We start from the raw sequence: 19,159 nt of genomic DNA on the forward strand, positions 1-19,159 counted from the left end.
CTTTGGGTGCACGGCATAACAAAGGCTGGCTGTCACATTAAGGCGAGAATTTTACAATCCTTATTTGATTTCATGAATTACATTTGTTTAGCAGTGACAAGTATTTTGCTATCAATCTTTAAAGGTATAAATTGAAATTAAGATTCTAAATTTACATTTCACCTGGCACAGATAACTCAAGGCAAACACAGAATGTTTTTTTCTGGTACTAGGGTTTACAGAAATACAAAATTATACAAGATTACAAGTTATACAAAATACACATTATTATGATAGCTCAAGCCATTTAATTGTATAATTGAACATTTTAAAAAATGAATGTGCTACAGGTGAGATAATAAGGGGCCATATACTTGCAGAATAAAACAAATGCTTACCTTCTGTATTGTAGATGTATCTTTAGGAAAGACATGATATCCATATACTCTTTCTGCTTTTTTGCCCCAGGCCCACTTGGCTGATTCTGACGCTTCATATTCCTGACATGTTTCTTGTAGGTTCTTTCAGTGGTTCTTGCATTCCTCACCTGAAATTTAATATTGTATTCAAATAAAAACATCAGTAAAAACACAGCTTGAAACTGACTGCACTAACTAACATAATTTTGTAAAATTAAAATAATAATCATACATATTTATCTATTTTCCAGGTTCCTGCCTACAGGGGATTCATATGTAAGCCTAGCTTGCAGCTATCGCCTAGGGATAGAGACAGTTTCTGTCATTATTGAGGAAACATGTCAATCAATTGTGAAGTTGCTAATTAACATCTACATTATTATTATTTGTTTATTTAGCAGACACCTTTATCCAAGGCAACTTAAAGAGACTAGGGTGTGTGAACTATGCATCAGCTGCAGAGTCACTTACAACAACGTCTCACCCGAAAGACGGAGCACAAGAAGGTTAAGTGACTTGCTCAGGGTCACACAATGAGTCAGTGGCTGAGGTGGGATTTGAACCGGGGACCTCCTGGTTACAAGCCCTTTTCTTTAACCACTAGACCACACAGCCTCCTATCTACATGCCAAAACCAACAGAGGATGAGTGGAAGATGATTGCACAAAAATTTGGTGAGCGCTGGAATTTCCTCAGTTGTATCGGTGCCATTGATGGGAAACACATAATGATACAAGCAAGCGTCTAACACAGGCACCCAGTTCTCCAATTATAAGGGGACTTTTTCCATTGTACTCATGGCCCTTGTAGATGCTGACTACAGGTTTCGTGTTATACAGGTGGGAGACTTTGGAAGAACCAGCAATGGTGGTGTGTATGCAAGTTCTGCACTAGGCAGAGGCATGGAGGTCAAGATAATGAATGTGCTAAGTGACACCTATTTACCAGGTGCAGAGCAGCTTTGCAAAATGCCATACGTCATAGTGGGTGATTATTATTATTTATTTCTTAGCAGACGCCCTTATCCAGGGCGACTTACAATTGTTACAAGATATCACATTATACAGATATCACATTATTTTAGATACAATTACCCATTTATACAGTTGGGTTTTTACTGAAGCAATCTAGGTAAAGTACCTTGCTCAAGGGTACAACAGCAGTGTCCCCCACTGGGGATTGAACCCACAACCCTCCGGTCAAGAGTCCAGAGCCCTAACCACTACTCCACACTGATGCGGCATTTCCTCTGAAGACTTATTTGATGAGGCCTTATCCTGAATGCAGTCTCCCTGCTGATAAAAGGATCTTCAACTACCGCCTGTCAAGGGCACGAAGGATTGTGGAAAATGCATTTGGCATACTTGCTGCCAGGTGGTGCATATTCCATCAAAATATTAACATGCTACCACGTAAAATGGACACAGTTGTTGAGGCTGCATGTCTTCTCCGTAACTTTCTCCAGAAGGAAGATGAGATGAACCAGGCATGGTTGGATGAGGCAGGGCAGAACAGTTTCGGAAATGTGCAATTGGCTTCACACATGGATGGAAATCGAGCATCACATGAAGCTCTTTGCTGTGCGTGATCGCTTTTGTGACTATTTCCACACAGAACAAGGTTGTGTGCCATGGCAAGACGCCATGGTAAATGCCACTTAGGATAACTTCTGCTCCCACCTTGCTGTTATATTTCCCCGGCTTGGCACCATTATGTTGATTATGTTAATATTGTGTATGTTGTGTTTGGAATTTGAAGAATGTATTAAAGTCAGGCTTGACACTATATACAACAAATTAATCAGAATTTTCATTAATATTGTTGTGAATATTAAAATGTTCTTGTAAAAAATAAAAACAAAAACAATTTTTTAAAATTCCTTATCTCTGATCCTTCTTGGTTATTAACCTTGTTATTTTAAAGCTCTACATTATTATTATTATTATTATTATTATTATTATTATTATTATTATTATTATTATTATTATTATTGTTTACTTGTATTTAGTTTTTCCTTTTAAAACAGTCTGGTGAACTTGACAGAATTATTTTTTTTTTTAAATGGCTCATAATCTTCAAAACTATGTATGAGCTTGGTAATTTTGGGATGTATCACATATCACATGGAGCTTTTTTTCATTTGCCATTTTTTAAAACTGTGACACAAATTCTGGTGAAGCAGTAAATAAGTGCAAGGTATTTTTGAATTTGTAGCGAATACAAACATCTGATTTTTGTATCCGAATGCATATTAAAAAAATATTTGTTTGAATATTCAGATATTTGTCCCAGCACCAGCATTCCGTATAGTAAGGCCATTCTTTTATAACCTATCTCTGCTGACAATAATAATAATAATAATAATAATAATAATAATAATAATAATAATAATACATTTGACCAGTTACCATATGTATTTTTAAAATTGAGTATTTGTTCAGTTTAGGTATCATAAAAGCTGCTTTATGTAGTTCTATGGTACCATTTTGAAGCACAGCAAAATTAAACTTGCATTCATTTGAAGAAGCAAGATGGTGTTCTGCTAAATGCTAGAATTTCATCACTTGAAATAAAAAAGCTGCCAAAAGAGACCAGGGAATATAAGCATTTGAGATCTCAGAAGGAATTTAAATCAATGCACAGCCACAGTTACAGAGCAGATGAAAGAGCCTGCTGTCTCACTTGCTTGGAAACTATGTAGAAATTCTCACTTTGATTTATTTTGGTAGTCAGTTACATTAGTATTAAATGCAGTGTTCGAGGACATCACATCTTTGATATTCCTAAAACCTGGCAAATGAAAACTAGTAATGGAGGAGCTGCTGCATCTGCAGGAGTCAGATGCATGTCTTAATGTACCATCTATTTTCAAGAGCTTTATTAAAAAGACAGAATTGAAATAAGTAGTACCCCCTCCTCAAGAGATTACTGGTATAGAGCCTTGGTGATTTGTGGGTTATTTTCAATTAAAGAGCACTGCCTGTCCCCTTTTTATCTGTACTGTGCAGTGATATGGAAATCGTTTGCTTAAACTGGTGTACAGAAATATAGTATTGTAACTTTGTTTAATTGTATTTTAATAGTGCACACTATTTCTATTTATTTACGTGTTTATTTGTTTTTGTAAAGGTTACCTAGAGTATAGAACAACACTCTCAGAATGTATAAACTTTCCTCAGCAGATTGTACAAGTCAAGAAGATCTTGTTGTTTCTTTGTATTGATTCCATTCAGTTTTGCCCTACCTTTTCACAGAACTTGGAATCGCAACTTCAAAACAAAACTAGCTCTTTTCTGTTATATATTTCATATTACTTCTCAAAATGAATACCTGTAAATCCACCTGGGTCTACTGCCTTTCTTTACCTAGGTATTGTAAATCAATAAATAAAAAAATCATGAACAGACTAACCCAGAACATAAGATACACAGTATAGATCTGTTTCTGTCTTTCCAACCTGGGATTTGTTTGGTTAGAAATCTCCCACCTGACTCCACTTTGTCCAGTCCTCCATTTTAGACAGGCACTGGGTCCTATTACTGTAATTACAAAGGTCTCCGTGGCACAGCATCATATATATTTTATTTTTTTAATTTGTATTATTATTTTTAAAAAGAATGCTAGTTTTCATTCATATTTAGTCCCTAGTAAAAGAAAAACACACATGCTTTAATAGCATGAGGTAGGCATTGTCAGGTGGTAAAGACTGCTTCCACAGATATTAATATACAAATTGCATTTACTAAGTTTTTTCGATCATGCATATTTAATTAGTATTATAACTATTGTTATTCAAATGTAACCCATCAGACAGTGATGCCCTTAGCGAGTTGGGTTAGATTGAAAGTGTTTACAGTTAAATATCTTTGAATGGATGAATTTCTTCAGATGTTCCCTATAATTGCTGGAAAAATCTCTTACTCAGTGGGAGGCATAAAAAACATAATTAATGCATACTGTATTTCTCTGGAGAAATGGAATTTGTCTAATATAAATGAGCTTCATGGAGAATTGCTCTTGAGGACGTTTTACAGTTCTGCCAATCCTCCCCCCTTGCAGATATGCTGCTGTGTTTTAGTATACAATTCCAGAGAAGGGCTTTTATTTTAATGATCATGTTCAGTCTTCATAGCTAATATTGAATGTGCAAAATACTTCCCTCTTGTCATTCTGACCAACAAGAATGCTTACATCTGAATGTTGTGCATGGATCACTAATCTAAAGGGTTCTTTCCTGCTGATTTATTTGTTCATGTAAGGAAATAAATATGTACAATGGGTTTGGTGAGAGGGGTTCCCATTGTGCATATTTATTTCCTTACATGGTCAGAATGACAAGAGGGAAGTGTTTTGCACATTCAATATTAGCTATGAAGACTGAACATGATCATTACTAGACATCTTGGTATCCCTGAATAGATCCTCTTTTCCACAACTGGTGGACTGCCATTTTTATTTATTTATTTATTTATTTATTTATTTACTTACCCCAAAGAATCTCCCAATACTGGTTCCAGATTGAATGTCTGTGGAAGGCTGGTGGGCAATTCACTGAAACACACAGGAGACAGAAGGTTTAATTGAAAACACCACACTGGTGCCCAGTTTTATTATTTTGTATAGTTTCTTTTAGCCCGCAGAGGGCGCTGTTGTCCATGGCCTGAATACCGGCAACGGTAAACAGGACCACAGAAATACCAATACTGGTAAACAGTTCAAAGCTGGCGCACTCACGGGTGCTCTGAAATAATAAATAACAAAAGGCGAAAGAAAAGGGAAAATAAAACACAGTAATAAAACTACAAAATAAAGGTGCTGCTTATGCAGTACCCCCACTGACACTAAGCCAGTCAGCTTGGGTCTCCGTCCTACGTTCTTATGCACTATACACTGGGGTGGCCAAGGTTCCCCTTCTACTCATACATGTTCCCTCAGATACGTAACAATTTATTTTATATATTATTTTTTTCCTCTAGGCTGGCTGTCTTTCTCAGCCATGCTTGCCTATTTTGTTCTCTTGCTCCAACCACTGGCATTCCTGCCTGGTCTATGTTTACACTGGCCTTCTCAGCCAGCGTCTCTGGGTCTTCCCAATCACGGCCACCCGAATGCATAACCAAGCACAGTACTTATAGGCCTAGCAATCCCCCAAGGCCCGCCTCTCAGCCACTCAGAGAGGAAAAGCCCACACACCCTCTTCCCCACCTCTCCGTGTCATCGCCATGACTGACAAGCGGATCTTACGAGGCTGCCCTCTTCCTGCAGAACCACGCATGCGCCAGCACAGATCTCCCCTGTTAAAATGTCACACCAGTCTTCTTAGTCAATATTGCATAAACAGCTTTTTGGAGACTAAAGTAAAGAGCAAATGTCGTGCCCAGTTCATTTTGCATTGATATGAAAGGAACTTGTGTCAGTTGGGTTTAGACAATTCAACTAATGCTTAGGGAAATATTTTATTCGGAAAATAGCACAGAAAGCTTTGATTTCTCTTATAGTACAGGACTCCAGTCTCGACGTTAGACTAAGGAGATTAATGGAGTGTTACTGTTGCCCAGCATTCTTATGGTGCTTCCAGTTCACATTATACTCTCAACTTTCAAACGAAACGTCTCTTTCACAAGGGAAACCTAACCGAAAACGTATGATAGAAATGAGTTACCGACTGCCATCAGACATATAACAGTAACACCTTAGTAATGCAGTGCCATTACTGCACAAGTAACTAATTTCAAGAAACACAGTACTATATATCAGTATATCAGCCCCGATTTTCTGACTGATATTAAATGTTTACATATGAATCTGTTAAAAGCTGACACAGAGTGTTGACCAGCAGGAAGTGGATGGTCAACAGTGCATGAACTTTCAATACATTATGAAAGAATCAAGTGAAGAGATCACCAGGAAATGCATTACACAGTATGGTTTGACACTTCAAAAGAAATTAAAAGCAAATTCTTTCAGAATCAGGTCGGCATTGTTGCAGGCAGCAATGATCCTGCCCTGCCACCCTGAACCGCAATGATTATTATAAAACTATGTGACTGAGAGCCTGCTGCAGACTGATGAGTAGCTCAGCTTCAATACAATACAGAGCACCCACTCATATACCAACCTGACCACAAGGAGAGGAATCAATCTGCACTGTTTACACAGCTGGTCCTACAGAAAGAAATCCAAACAAACAAAGAATATCTGCAACAGAATCTTACTAGCTATTCAATTCATCTGTCTAAACTCAGATATCTACAGAACATGAAGCCAGTCAGTAGTTATGGCTGGTATTCTGCATTTAACATATGTATTTCAGTATTTCTTGACACAGTAGTTACCTTGTGTAAAGCCTGACTGTATTCATCTCTATCACCATGTTCTTGTGATTATTATTTATTTTTTAGCAGATGCCCTTATCCAGGGTGACTTACAATTGTTACATTATTATTTTTACGTATATTATTTTTACGTATAATTACATGCACATACAATAAAGCAAAGAGAGTTCACTTAAAAAAAAAAACAAAAAAAAAAAACTCTTACAGCACTATAGGATGCCATTTTTTTAAATAAACATAAAACATAACAATTCTTAAAAAATAAATTAAATACAGTTATGGCCCAAACATATGACTATACTTATCACATTAGTAATAATAACATTTGCCTAGAAGAATAAGATTGTAGTTGTGCACTGGGATTCAAATTAGCATTTGGTACATTTTACAAATGCACTGTTTTATAAATGTGTACTAGGCTTGGAGCATTTTTGTACAAATGTAACAGGGTATTTTTAGAAACATGTGTTGTTCACCAAAATGTTGTAATTTTAAAACGTATCCACATCAAGACAGCACAAAGAAATAGTTTGGAAGCAGTGACCAAGCTCTTGAAAACAGTGACAGGCGACACTGATTGGCTGATAAACTAGCATTTGTGTTTCTTTGACCAAGGCCACAATGTGAAAGTGCTACCATCACATACCACAAAACAAATAGGAAAGTAACGATTTAAAAAAAAAAAGGATTTTCACAAAAATGTTAAGTCATCCCAAGTATCTAATATAGTTCGCCGCCCCCTTCCTTTTGAGCATTCATGTTTACTACACCATGTACAAAAACATGAGTATTTCCATATATAATTAGAACGACATCTTTCAGGACCTGCAACATAGGGAGTACAAGCAAGGTCCTAATTGTTTTTCTCTGACCTTTCACATAGGAGTAACAGAACAACACTTCGCTTTGAACTTGTGAACTATGAAATCCTTTTGTATAATAATAATAATAATAATAATAATAATAATAATAATAATAATAATAATAATAATCTTACCTTATTTCATTCTTCAGTAACCTCTGTTTGTCTATCCATTTAACAGAAGCTATGACGGTGAGTTATTGGAAATACTGGACTTTAGATTTGTTCTGAACTTTAATTGTTACTCATTGTCTGAGGAGCTGTGTAGTTTCAGTTCACAGAAAAGGGACAGGTATTACTGTTATGGCACTCAAGTGTTTAAAACACAGCTGAAGTGTCTTAATCTCTCTGTACTCACCTTGTTTAGATCAGGACTGGTAGTGGGTACAGTATGTACTGCTAGAGGAATCCCAGTCAAGTGACTCACACCTCTTTTAGAACAGCATACAGTAACACATGTCAGGAGTACATTCATGTTCTGTCTATTGCGTCAAAATAAGTTGCTTCTGTGTTGGCAGGTGTGCAGTGCGGATCAGAACCAGGACTTCACACTGATACAGGATTACTGTACGGGACTGAAGGCCTTGCTCTACCTGCAGAGCCTGGAGCAGCTCCAGGACTGGGATGGACAGAGCCCACCCAACCCACGCCATCAGCAGGGCAAACCCATGCCCAACAAAGCAGACCTCGTGGGAAAGGTTAGCTTCACCCTTGGGTAGAGTTAGGGTTAACTTGGGCCAAACAGACCAGTGGTATCCACTGTGTTCGATTAAAACATACCTTTTGCCATTTTTAAGCTGATATATTGGTGTATTTGGCAAGATATGCTTGAATGCAAATGTTTTTTTTTAAAAATTTCAGTGTGATGGTTACCCATTCAATATGATGGGTACATTTAGTTCTAAAGTAATGTCTGAACTACCCTTTCCAATCCGATGGTTACCCATTCAATATGATGGGTACATTTAGTTCTAAGTAATGTCTGAACTACCCTTTCCAATCCAATCAAAATGTAATTGCTTTATAGATCATATTAAAGCATATATTTAATGAAATGACAGAATATAATTTACGCAGTACGTATGGTGAATAGCTGTGTTTTATAGGAATTATAATAATTATAAAAAGTGAAATAAACCCAAATACTGTATTAACCCACTAAAATATGTTTGCTATAAGAAGTGTGTTTCTCTGAATGTGTCATTTGGGAGTTTCTTGTCACTATTTTCCTTTGCTATTTGGTGAAACCTGTGAAAGATCAGGTATGACACTGCTTAATCTTTCACAGCTGTACATGGCAAGAGTGGTGCTTCTGAGAAATTACTTCCAGTTCATTTATTTAATTTGATTCTAATTTTAGAAAAATAGCAATGCCACTTTTACCTTTAAAGCAAACCTGCAATTTGGTATATGTGTTGAAATATATGCTGTACAGCACCGGTACTGTGTTTGCCAAAATTGCATCATGTAAGTGGACGGTGGCAGGTGTTTAAGGCTTGTAGCGATATGCAGTGCTGTGTGTTAACATGTTACAGAGTTATAAAACTGTCAGGCCACATTAAACAGAAATTGAAAGGCCTTTGAAAGTATATGACAAAGCCCATCCCTTTTTTATTGTATTCGGAAATCATCACAGATCAAGTGCCAGCTCATTTACCTGGTTTTGCTTTTATTTGTGTTTTACAAATAAGTCTTGCCATCTGTTTGAAATTAAAGTGAATTTAAAATGCAAAAAATCTAATTGGATATACTGTAATTTTTTGCAAGATAAAATTAAAATAACATTCATTCATTCGCACATGCATACAGTACACATAGCTTTCATCTAATGAAGTTGTGTAGTCTTTCATGTTGCAATTATTATAATGTTTTTTTTTTTATGAGACATTTCTTCAAGATCCAGGGTATTTTAAATGAAAATCATGTTTTGACTTTCTTTGTGTTTTGAATTTTGGATTATTACTGTATTTGTTATACCTTGAATTACATCACTAATGCACTGACACGGTATTTGACAGCTTGATTGTATTAACATAATTGACCAGCTACACTTAACATAAATCCTTTTTTTCCCCTATAAATTAGATTAACATTTTAATTATAAATATATAATACATTTCCAAAAACTGCAGCCTTCCTAATAGATTGATTGAATACAGGTAACTCAATTTGTTTATAATGGCAAGGTATGTAATAGATTTTACTGAATTAAATAATTTAATGGATTGTTGTTTTTCAAAAGCTTCTAAGAATACACACATTTAAAAATAGAGAATATATACAAACATTTGAAAGACACTTGAGAGAGAGGTTTCTTAATATAATCTCCATGTGTCTTGTAAATACAGCATTACATGTTTTGAGTGATCATAGTCAATTGTCACAGTGATTGAGAATGATGAAAGATTTTTTATTTTTTTATCACAAAATGGAGTAAAACTGGAGCAACATCTTTGAATTTGCACACCATCAGTGATATGATCTGAACTAAAAACGATTTCCCAGCATCGACTCATTCACTGTTTAAACTTACCAGTGTAAGACTTCTGAACTCTATCATGCCTTTCAGGATTTGACCAGAAATAGAAACATACAGATGCATACAAATGATTATAAGAGAAGACTGGCAGATATCATTGGTTTGACTTTAATATGGTTGTTGTGGCTGAGATTCAAAGAACTGTGTATGAGCACAGACCATATTCCAGAGATCGAGAGGTGGGCAGTAGATGATGTTTCAAGACATGTCAGTGGCTAGTCCAGTACATAATAATATAATAATATATGTAACATAAGAGTAAAGATCGACATGGAAGGTCAGCATTATTTTTCAATGGTACTGTAATGTACTGTACAATATGTCACACTGTTACCTGGAATAGCTGGATTGCTTAAAACACTCCTGTTGTAGGGCTGTTGTGTAAATATTGCAGTATATTTTTGTAAGGGAATGAAGAAGCACTGATACTGTGATATTAAGCGCCTGCCTTTCCTCCTTGCTAATTTTGGCTCATGGTCTTGCCAAACAAGAAGAGGAGAGCGGTTGCCCCAGGTGGCAGGCTGGACTGGAATTCAGGTCTTAAATAGCTCTTTGGCTCACTGTTGAACCAATATCAAGCTTGGCAGGCCTGCCGCTCTAATGAAGCCTTCATCTGTACAAGCCTGCCTCTCTCAGCTGGAGAGCTGGGACTGACTAAGTGGTGATTAGAGTCAGGAAGGGGGGACACGGACACAGAAACTATACTAAAAGGTTTTCAGTGTGGCTATCTGTAATATTCTGTAAGCATTTCTGTTAACACTTTATCTGCTGAAGCAGCTCATTGCAGCTGTATTGTACCCTTTTCATACCCGCCTCAGCAAATATGTGATTGAGTAGTTCACCCAGAACATCAGGGGCAGGATAAGCCTGTAGCAATATTGAAATATCGCCTTGACCTTCGCCTACTTGTACTGGTGCTAGGCAGTATAACAGTTTTTATATTCACCATATTTCTGTTCATATTTAACAAAAAAAAATATGTATGCTTTTTTAATGACAGTTATCAAGTCAATATTTGACTGACCATCTAAATGTAACATTCAGATCTGTGAATGAACCCACTCCCATGTAATGGAAATGCAGTTAAATGCATGAATGCACATACAACATGAATGCAGCTAGTTATTTCAAACTGGGTTAAAACTTATACTAGGAAATTCAGTCACGATGTAGCTCTTCATATGTGGTACCTTTCAAATGATCTGATAACATGTAGAATAAACTTTGTAAGCCTTTTACTCCTATTTTTCTTACCTTTTGTACATTTATTCATTTCATTTTGTGGAAGCATATGTTTAAACACTCCAGGGCTGAGCTGAACAGTTCATTTCCCTTAAAGTAGTGCTAAACAATGCTAAATGAATAGGCTTACCATTTATGTGGGGTTTATTAATAACGGTATACAATATTTTTACATTTTTAAACTTTGTATGGTACCTTTTCTACAGACCACGTGATCGGATAGCAGCTAGACCATTCTTGTGCGTATGAGTTTGAACTCATGAAGTACTAGGAAGATACAGTAAATTTTTTCATTCTTAGTGTTGTCTTTCAAATACTGCATACAATAACAAGGAAAACCACCAAAATGTCTGCAACAGAAGAAAAGTGGGTAATATGTCTTGTGCTAATTAGTGGTAAAACATGTTTTTTAAAGCTTTGGTTATCATCCCATTTTAATAGAAACATTACAATTCTACATGTAGGTGGCTGAATACAAACCTTATTGCAACCAATGCTAAATACCCACAGCTTAGGAGGAGAGGTCATTTTCACCACAATATTGAGATTTTGTTTTGTATTTATTTATTTTTGTCAATGTGTGTATAGTAAATTGTTTTTATTACATATTTCTAAGTGTGCTAATCATAATATATCTGTCAGAATGTGGTCAGTCGGTAGCTAAGCAACCAAAACTAAACTTATTTAAGCAATGAAACTAATTGAATCACTGAAACAGTGTGTTTTATTATGATATGCAGTCATTTTATAGCTAATGCATATGAATTTGAATGTTTTGAAAAACAACGCTTTATGAGAGTTGTCACCAATCTGTATGAAGCCTTAATTCATTTTATGTCACTTTAGCTTGAAGAACACCCACCTGTTGTTTTGTCACAGTATGTGAAAATCTCATTACAATTTTTTTATGTATTTATTTATCTATTGCAGTTAGACAAGCATACCAATTACAATAATGTTTATCCTGCCTGACAAATAAAAAGCCACTGCAAATGACAGGCAGGGGTTTAAAAGCAGTGTTTTGGAGAAGACAGCAGTGGAGAAGACAGCAGTGTTCTGGAATCATCTGCTGGATTGAGGGTGTGAGCTTGGCTTCACCCATGAGCACTAAGGGAGCTCAAATGTGAAGCCATTGGTTCCTCTTGCCTGCTTTTTTCTGGAACCTTTCATTAGCAGCTCCCTGATGTCACTCTAGAGGTGCATCGCATCGAAATTATATCTCCTGAGTTGTCCTCTTGTTGGTTATTTTTAGTGCACTGCTGTGTATGTTTTTTTTTAAGAGGATGGTCTAATCTAATATGTAGGGGACTATCATTCTATATTCTGTGAAGGCTCAGGATAAATGGAAATTAGGCCATATAATTGAGCAGCTCGATCAAAACTGGAAGCGTTTTTGAAACTATAAAACCTAATGTCTACCCTATAAAATCAAACCATCCATTTGAGTTCATACTGTACAAAATTGAACATTAACAGATACTCTTCTATTTGGAAAAAAATAGATTTATATAAATGAGACTGTTCAGATACATGTAGTGTAATCCCTCATAAACAAGCAACATGAATCTATTTAAATCTTTCAAATTGGAGCCTATAGAGACTTGCATGTACTGTTACGTGTTTATTTTCCATAACCTTGATACACAAAGGGCCCTACATAACGTATCTAAAACAATGAAAATGTGTGGACATGTTGAATAGACCACAATGACTCTTTAGCCCGCATTTACACAGAACATATTGATACTGCTTTTTGAGGGGGCAATATCTTTGATTGAAAAAAAAGATTTAAAGAAAGTTGCCTAGTAGAACTGTCATTTTGAAAATGTATATGTAAATCTGGGAAGGGTTTGCTCTTCATTCTTCAAGTGGGTATTAAGATGCTTTTTTGATTTTTATGTAGATTCCATTCATTAAGTTTGCATACAAACTGTCCATAGAGCCTGTGCTGTAGTGTCAGATGTACGGAAGGAATGTTTTCAAGATAGGTTAACACTAGAACCACCACGGCAGTCATTTTGATGGTTTAAGGTTTTCAAATTTAAATTACTCTGCGTGTCTGAAAGTTATGCGGTTGTCCGTTTATGACTTTTCATAAATACATGTATTAAATACCCTGACAATGTTTGAGAGACAGGATCGCGAAAATAAGGAAGTGTGGCAAAGTGGTTTGCAGTGCGCAGGTGTAGAGGTGATGCAGTGCTCAGGAATGATTTGAAACAACACAGTTCATGGTTAAACAGCTCTTTATTGGCTGATAAATAATAATAACTGGCTCTACACACCAATGTGTATCGCTCAGTTGAACCAGGGGGTTCAGTCCTGAAATAATAAGACACTAAACAAGACACACACACAAATACAGACACGATCACTTAATCCAGTAGTGAGTGCTCTTTGTGCAGGTGGTGCAATACCAGTTTATAGTGAACAATGGTGCGATGCAGTCCGGGTTTAATACTGGCTTTGTAGTGGCAGCTCCCGGATTAGTTTAGCCGTCTAATAATGACAAACAAATATTAGTTAATACGATAAAACAAAACAACACGAAACACTCACGGTTCTTTTTCGCTTCACTCCTTTACAAGTCCTTTTGTAACCATAACAAAGGAACAGATTGCATCATCACATCCCCTGAAATACCCTTAGTTACGCCCCCTCCGATAGCTGGTTCAATCACATCTCCTCCAATCCATGACTGACACATTGCTTACCATACTAGGGCAATGACTTTCTGGTATTGTGACTCCACCCCCTTCCTGGATGGCCGGCTTCCGACTGACCCTGGAATGAACTGCTGAACCATCCAGTACGAGGCACACTGTTCCTGTTATACAGCACCCTCACAGGTCAGGAGGGAAATTGCTGACTAAGATTCTTTAGCCACCTAAAACAGCCAAAGCAATCATTTTGACTGCCTTTTACAATACATTGTTTATTTTGAATATAACTTACAATATTCTATTTTTTTATATATATATACAAGCATGTTGCTATCTCTACCCCCACTGAGCTTACTTCTGCAGTGGCAGCCACTTTACCTGTATCGTCTCCTGCAGCAGCTGCAGGCGTGCCAGCCATGCCAACCGCTTCACCCACAGCAGTACCAAGGACAGCGACTCCAGCTGCATCACCAGCATGAACAGGCATTCAGGAGACTGGGAAGGATGGCACTATTTGGGAAATTATAAATCCCTGTGTTGCCGCTGTGGGAAGACGGGCTGGACAAAATGTTTTGACTGAAACCTTAGGTCCCACGGCGTACGCAGTACGCAACATCGATAGCACTCTCAGTGCATTTCATTTGTTGATTGATATGCGAATGTTACACCACATTCAACACTGTATTGTAGCAGAGGCACATCAGATACAAAATGATGATTGGCAAAAGAGTTGAAGAAAAAAAAACAGTCTGGCTGGAATAGTGAACAAAGCAAGAAGAGAGCTTCCACCATCTGTGCAAAACTTGCAACCACAGCTGTACTCCAGTACAATTTTGAAACACAATGACTGTGCTACGCTAACTGTTTACAAGTGCAAGCCGATTCTCAGCTCCCTTCATATGTCAGTTGCCATCAGGACTGTTGACGAGAAAAAAAACGGGAGACTGTGGAATTCTATAATGACACAAAGTACAGAGTGGACCAGATGGCTCGTCAGTACTCGGTGAAAGCCGGTTCTTGTCGGTAGCCAGTTTCTGTATTTTACAATGTACTGGACCTGGCAGCCATCTGTGTGGCTTGTGCTACTTAGGGTGCTACTTTGAAGTCTGTTTCCCTGATAGCGCATTCACGTTACATAATGGAAATTGAGTTATTTAAAAAAAAAAAAGTAATATTAATATAAATAGTTTTCTTTCATTTTAATATTGAGGTTGTTTAAAATGTAACCGTCATAATGACTGCTGGCAGCGGTTCTAGGTATGAGCATAATCGTGGTGGTTCTAGTGTTAAAATGTCAAGAAGGACCAACACAACACTGTGCTAAGAGGTACACCAAGCTGACAAGCTATCTGTTTCATATACTTTTTTTTTGTAACTCACTTGGGAACATTGTATTTTTTTTAAAATATAATAATGCCGTTCACATTGAACTTTGACCTAATATGGCTGCCACATTGCCGTCATGTGACTTTGAGATATGGGCGTCATACTCTGTATTCTATGATCCTCTAGATCAAGTTTGGATTGTGAGTATCATATGAGAAAAATATCCATTTTAGAATGTGTGGCTGTTTTAGTGTATACAAATGATGCTATTTGTTTATTAACATCTTTATTAAAACTCACATTTTTACATATTTAATATAGTATTATATAACACAATTATACATTTTATACTTATTGCATATACAATAGATAATAAAGTATTTGCTTTGTGTACAATATGTGCTTCTACAGTAAACAAGGGAATATATTATTTAAATGAACGCGAACTGCTGTGTTCATTAACTATTATGTCTTCTCAATAATAATCAACCTTCATTATTTCAAAGGCAGGCTCATCTTTTGAGCAGCTATACAGTATGTATAAAATCACAGGGGGTTATTTATGTATACAGAAGAAATGACTGTTGAAATTGCATGCGTTACACTACTTGCTGTGGATGTTGTATGAATTTTAACTTGCTTCTGTTTTATAGTGGTAGTGGCACTTTTGACAGGCAGGTGTGAAGTAATTCAATGCATTTTTCGGTATTTATTATAGCACCAAGATTTAGAGAAAAAAGCTTTTGACATATTTGTGATTTGAACAGTATTTCATTTCGCTAGCAGTGGTGCTCCTTGATTGCTTGGGACACGTGCTTGGCAGATTATGCATACCACCGAATACCTTCATTAAAATGGCCACAGTTCACCAGTTTCGGTAGCTTCGAATGAACTCAGAATGTATTATTATACAACAAATAGGCTGCTATCATGCAGAACATAAGACAAGCAAAAGGCAGCTTTGGCTTAATGAGGCTAAGTGAGTATTTCCCCAGCACCATGGCCACATGACGGCCTTTAAACAAGTTTTTTTTTTTTCAACAGGCTAAATCTGAGGCTAATACACATTTTAATGCATTGTAATGAAAAATAATAATACAAAAAAAAAAAATCAACCATTAGATTAAAACATGTGCTTTCCCTGTTAAACTAATGGCAGCTGAACACAGAGATACATTTAGGTTTTCATATGTAATTATGGCACACTGCAGTACTTTAGTGAGAATAAATTGCACAATTTTTATTTATCTTTTTTGGCTCATAGCCTGACTTTTTTTTTATTAGCAATGTGTGTTTTAGGGAGCAATTAACATTATTAGTTTATTAGAAAGGTAAGTGTTGCAACTAAATAAAATATACTGGTGTCTGGCAAGTGTTTCAAATAATAAAATATAATTAACTAGTGTCTGTGTATAATCTTCTTCCGTACGTTATCCTTTACATTCCCCAAAGTTTTGGCTGTTGGGACACCAGATTTCTCCCTCCTTATTTTTTTCCTACCTTTTATTTAAGACATACAGTTATGCTGCTTCTACTTGTAGTGATTGGAAGTTGTAAATGTCTCTGGAAACAAAAAAATAAAAATGGGATGCTGGTACTGGGGGAAAATGCCTGCCGGTAGTGCGTTTTTTTAAATATGGGTTATATGGGTTTAAAAGTCAACCACCTTTAATATAAAATCTAGATTTATGTAACACATGCTTATTATATTTAGATACACTCCTGCGTTCACACAAACAAACCTTTCCTCTTGCTAAAACAGATTTAGTGCAGAAAGCCTTATTTATCTTAACAGTACTGTAAAGCAGGGACCATTGAGCCCCTTCTATCTAGAGGTGTTTTATGTTGCATAACATAGTTTTAATTTGTATTGCCACACTTCCCATAATGCCTTAGTTTGAAAGATTTCATCTAGGCTTATGAGGCGATACAATGCATTGTCTATCTTCCGGATTGCTATCAGCTTGCAGTGGTGAGATGAAATGGAAAGGCAGGAATCAAGCAGCAACTGTGACTGATACAGCACATCCTCAGCATGACTCATGTCCGACTCACTCTCATCTGATAGATTTTACTCATTACCCTCAGGGTACTTCACATTTCCTTTCCAGCTCATAGCAAATAGACACGTTTCACTTCTCCTCACGTACTGTCTGCCGTGACGGCGAGGCTGTAAAATTTTATAGGCTTTTTAAGAAAAATTATACAGGACTATTAAACCCCAAAACACATTGAGTGTATACCTGTGTGTGCTTAATGGTATAATTAAAAAGTGATTGGCAGAATCAGCATTTCAAGCTGAACTTTGTGTATACTTACATATAATGTGTTTGTTGTATAACAGAGAGGAATATAACAAATAAAAGCACTCATGGGTAATGTAAATGGGACAATAGCTTCCGCAAAATGTTGTCTGTGACTTTCCATCATTGTAATGCAAAGAGAACTGAGCACTAACTTGCGTAAAACTTTCCAATACATTGGTGGTGTTTGGGCATGCATTTCACCTTCAGTAACTGAGCACTAGTAGCAGACTGGCTTTCTTCTCTGCACTGTACTGTATATCTTAATTTAAAGCACTTTGTCATCTCTGGTAAATTATGTTAACCTAGCCGACTCCAATTTGCATAAACAGGAGGGTTGTCCTTTTTTTCATTTGCCCACCAAACTGAAGACAAACTGCCTGCCATTTTTTTTTTTAAATTCCTTGTTCGTGTTCAGGGAAACAGAGTGAGTAGAAAGCTTTCAGTCTAAACTGTCATGAATATGGTAATCTCTTGAAATCACTGCAAGCAGGTACTCCAGTTAAGCACATGCTACGGAAATGAATCTTTTCTTTATTGGAGTCTGTTTTTGTTGAGGAATGCGCTGTTGTCCATTTACCTTACAGGACGCCAGCTGTGCGTGAAGATAATGCACTGACAGGGTGAACACTTTATTGTACCACTTTTCTGAGAGAAAGGTAACGTCTAGAATAGATATGTTAATTGCCTATCTACTCAGATGTATGTGATAACATATATTATGATGGCAGTTACTTGGCCACATTCTGTGCATCTACACATGTATTATTGTGCAGGTGTTGTGTTTACATTTGCATGTACAGGACATTTTGAATTTCCTAAATTGAAGTACCTGTTGTTAACATTACAGATATTTGTATGCATGGGTTTACATCCATCTAATCTATTGTGTCAGTGTGAATCTTACTGCTTGTGTTCCCCTGTGAAGGGATATACTATCAAAGGGCTGTTCCTTCTAAATCACTGGACCAGCCTGTACAGTACATCACATCACAAGCAGTGGCTGACATATGCACTAAATAAGTATCATTTAACCAATTCATGTGTGATAAATACCACACTTTACTCCAAAGAGAAGCCTTATTCTAACCTTTGAGTGCTACTGTGAAGTGGGTTGATATCATGTTTACATATCAGATAATTAAGCCAATAAATGGACTGTTGTTTTTTCAAGCTGTACTGTAAAACTACCTACTGGCAATTATATTATTAAAACATGTATGTCCTGTATATTCAATGAACCAGCTAATTAAATACACCAAAAAATGGTTGTTGTATCGGCAATATTTGGGGGCATGTTTTTCTGAGAGACAATTTTGAAAGTGGTTGTTGTCTGTTTTGGAATAGCTCAGTTGTGGAATCATTACAGGGTTTTTTTTTTTGTAAACAGCTCTTCCTAGTTAATAAAACTGGCAGATCAGTCAAGGTTGGTGGTTTTTGTGTTATATCAATTTCAATCAACATTGATGAAAACTTCTGAACACAGGGACA

At 36.5% G+C, this 19,159-nt stretch overlaps 1 pseudogene; it reads left to right on the forward strand.

Annotated features, from left to right (window-relative positions):
• The window catches only part of LOC117417218 (dihydropyrimidine dehydrogenase [NADP(+)]-like), a 174,871-nt pseudogene that overhangs the window by 146,274 nt on the left and 9,438 nt on the right, over positions 1-19,159 (forward strand).

Source organism: Acipenser ruthenus, chromosome 12, assembly GCF_902713425.1.
Source record: "Acipenser ruthenus chromosome 12, fAciRut3.2 maternal haplotype, whole genome shotgun sequence".
Lineage (NCBI taxonomy): Eukaryota > Metazoa > Chordata > Actinopteri > Acipenseriformes > Acipenseridae > Acipenser > Acipenser ruthenus.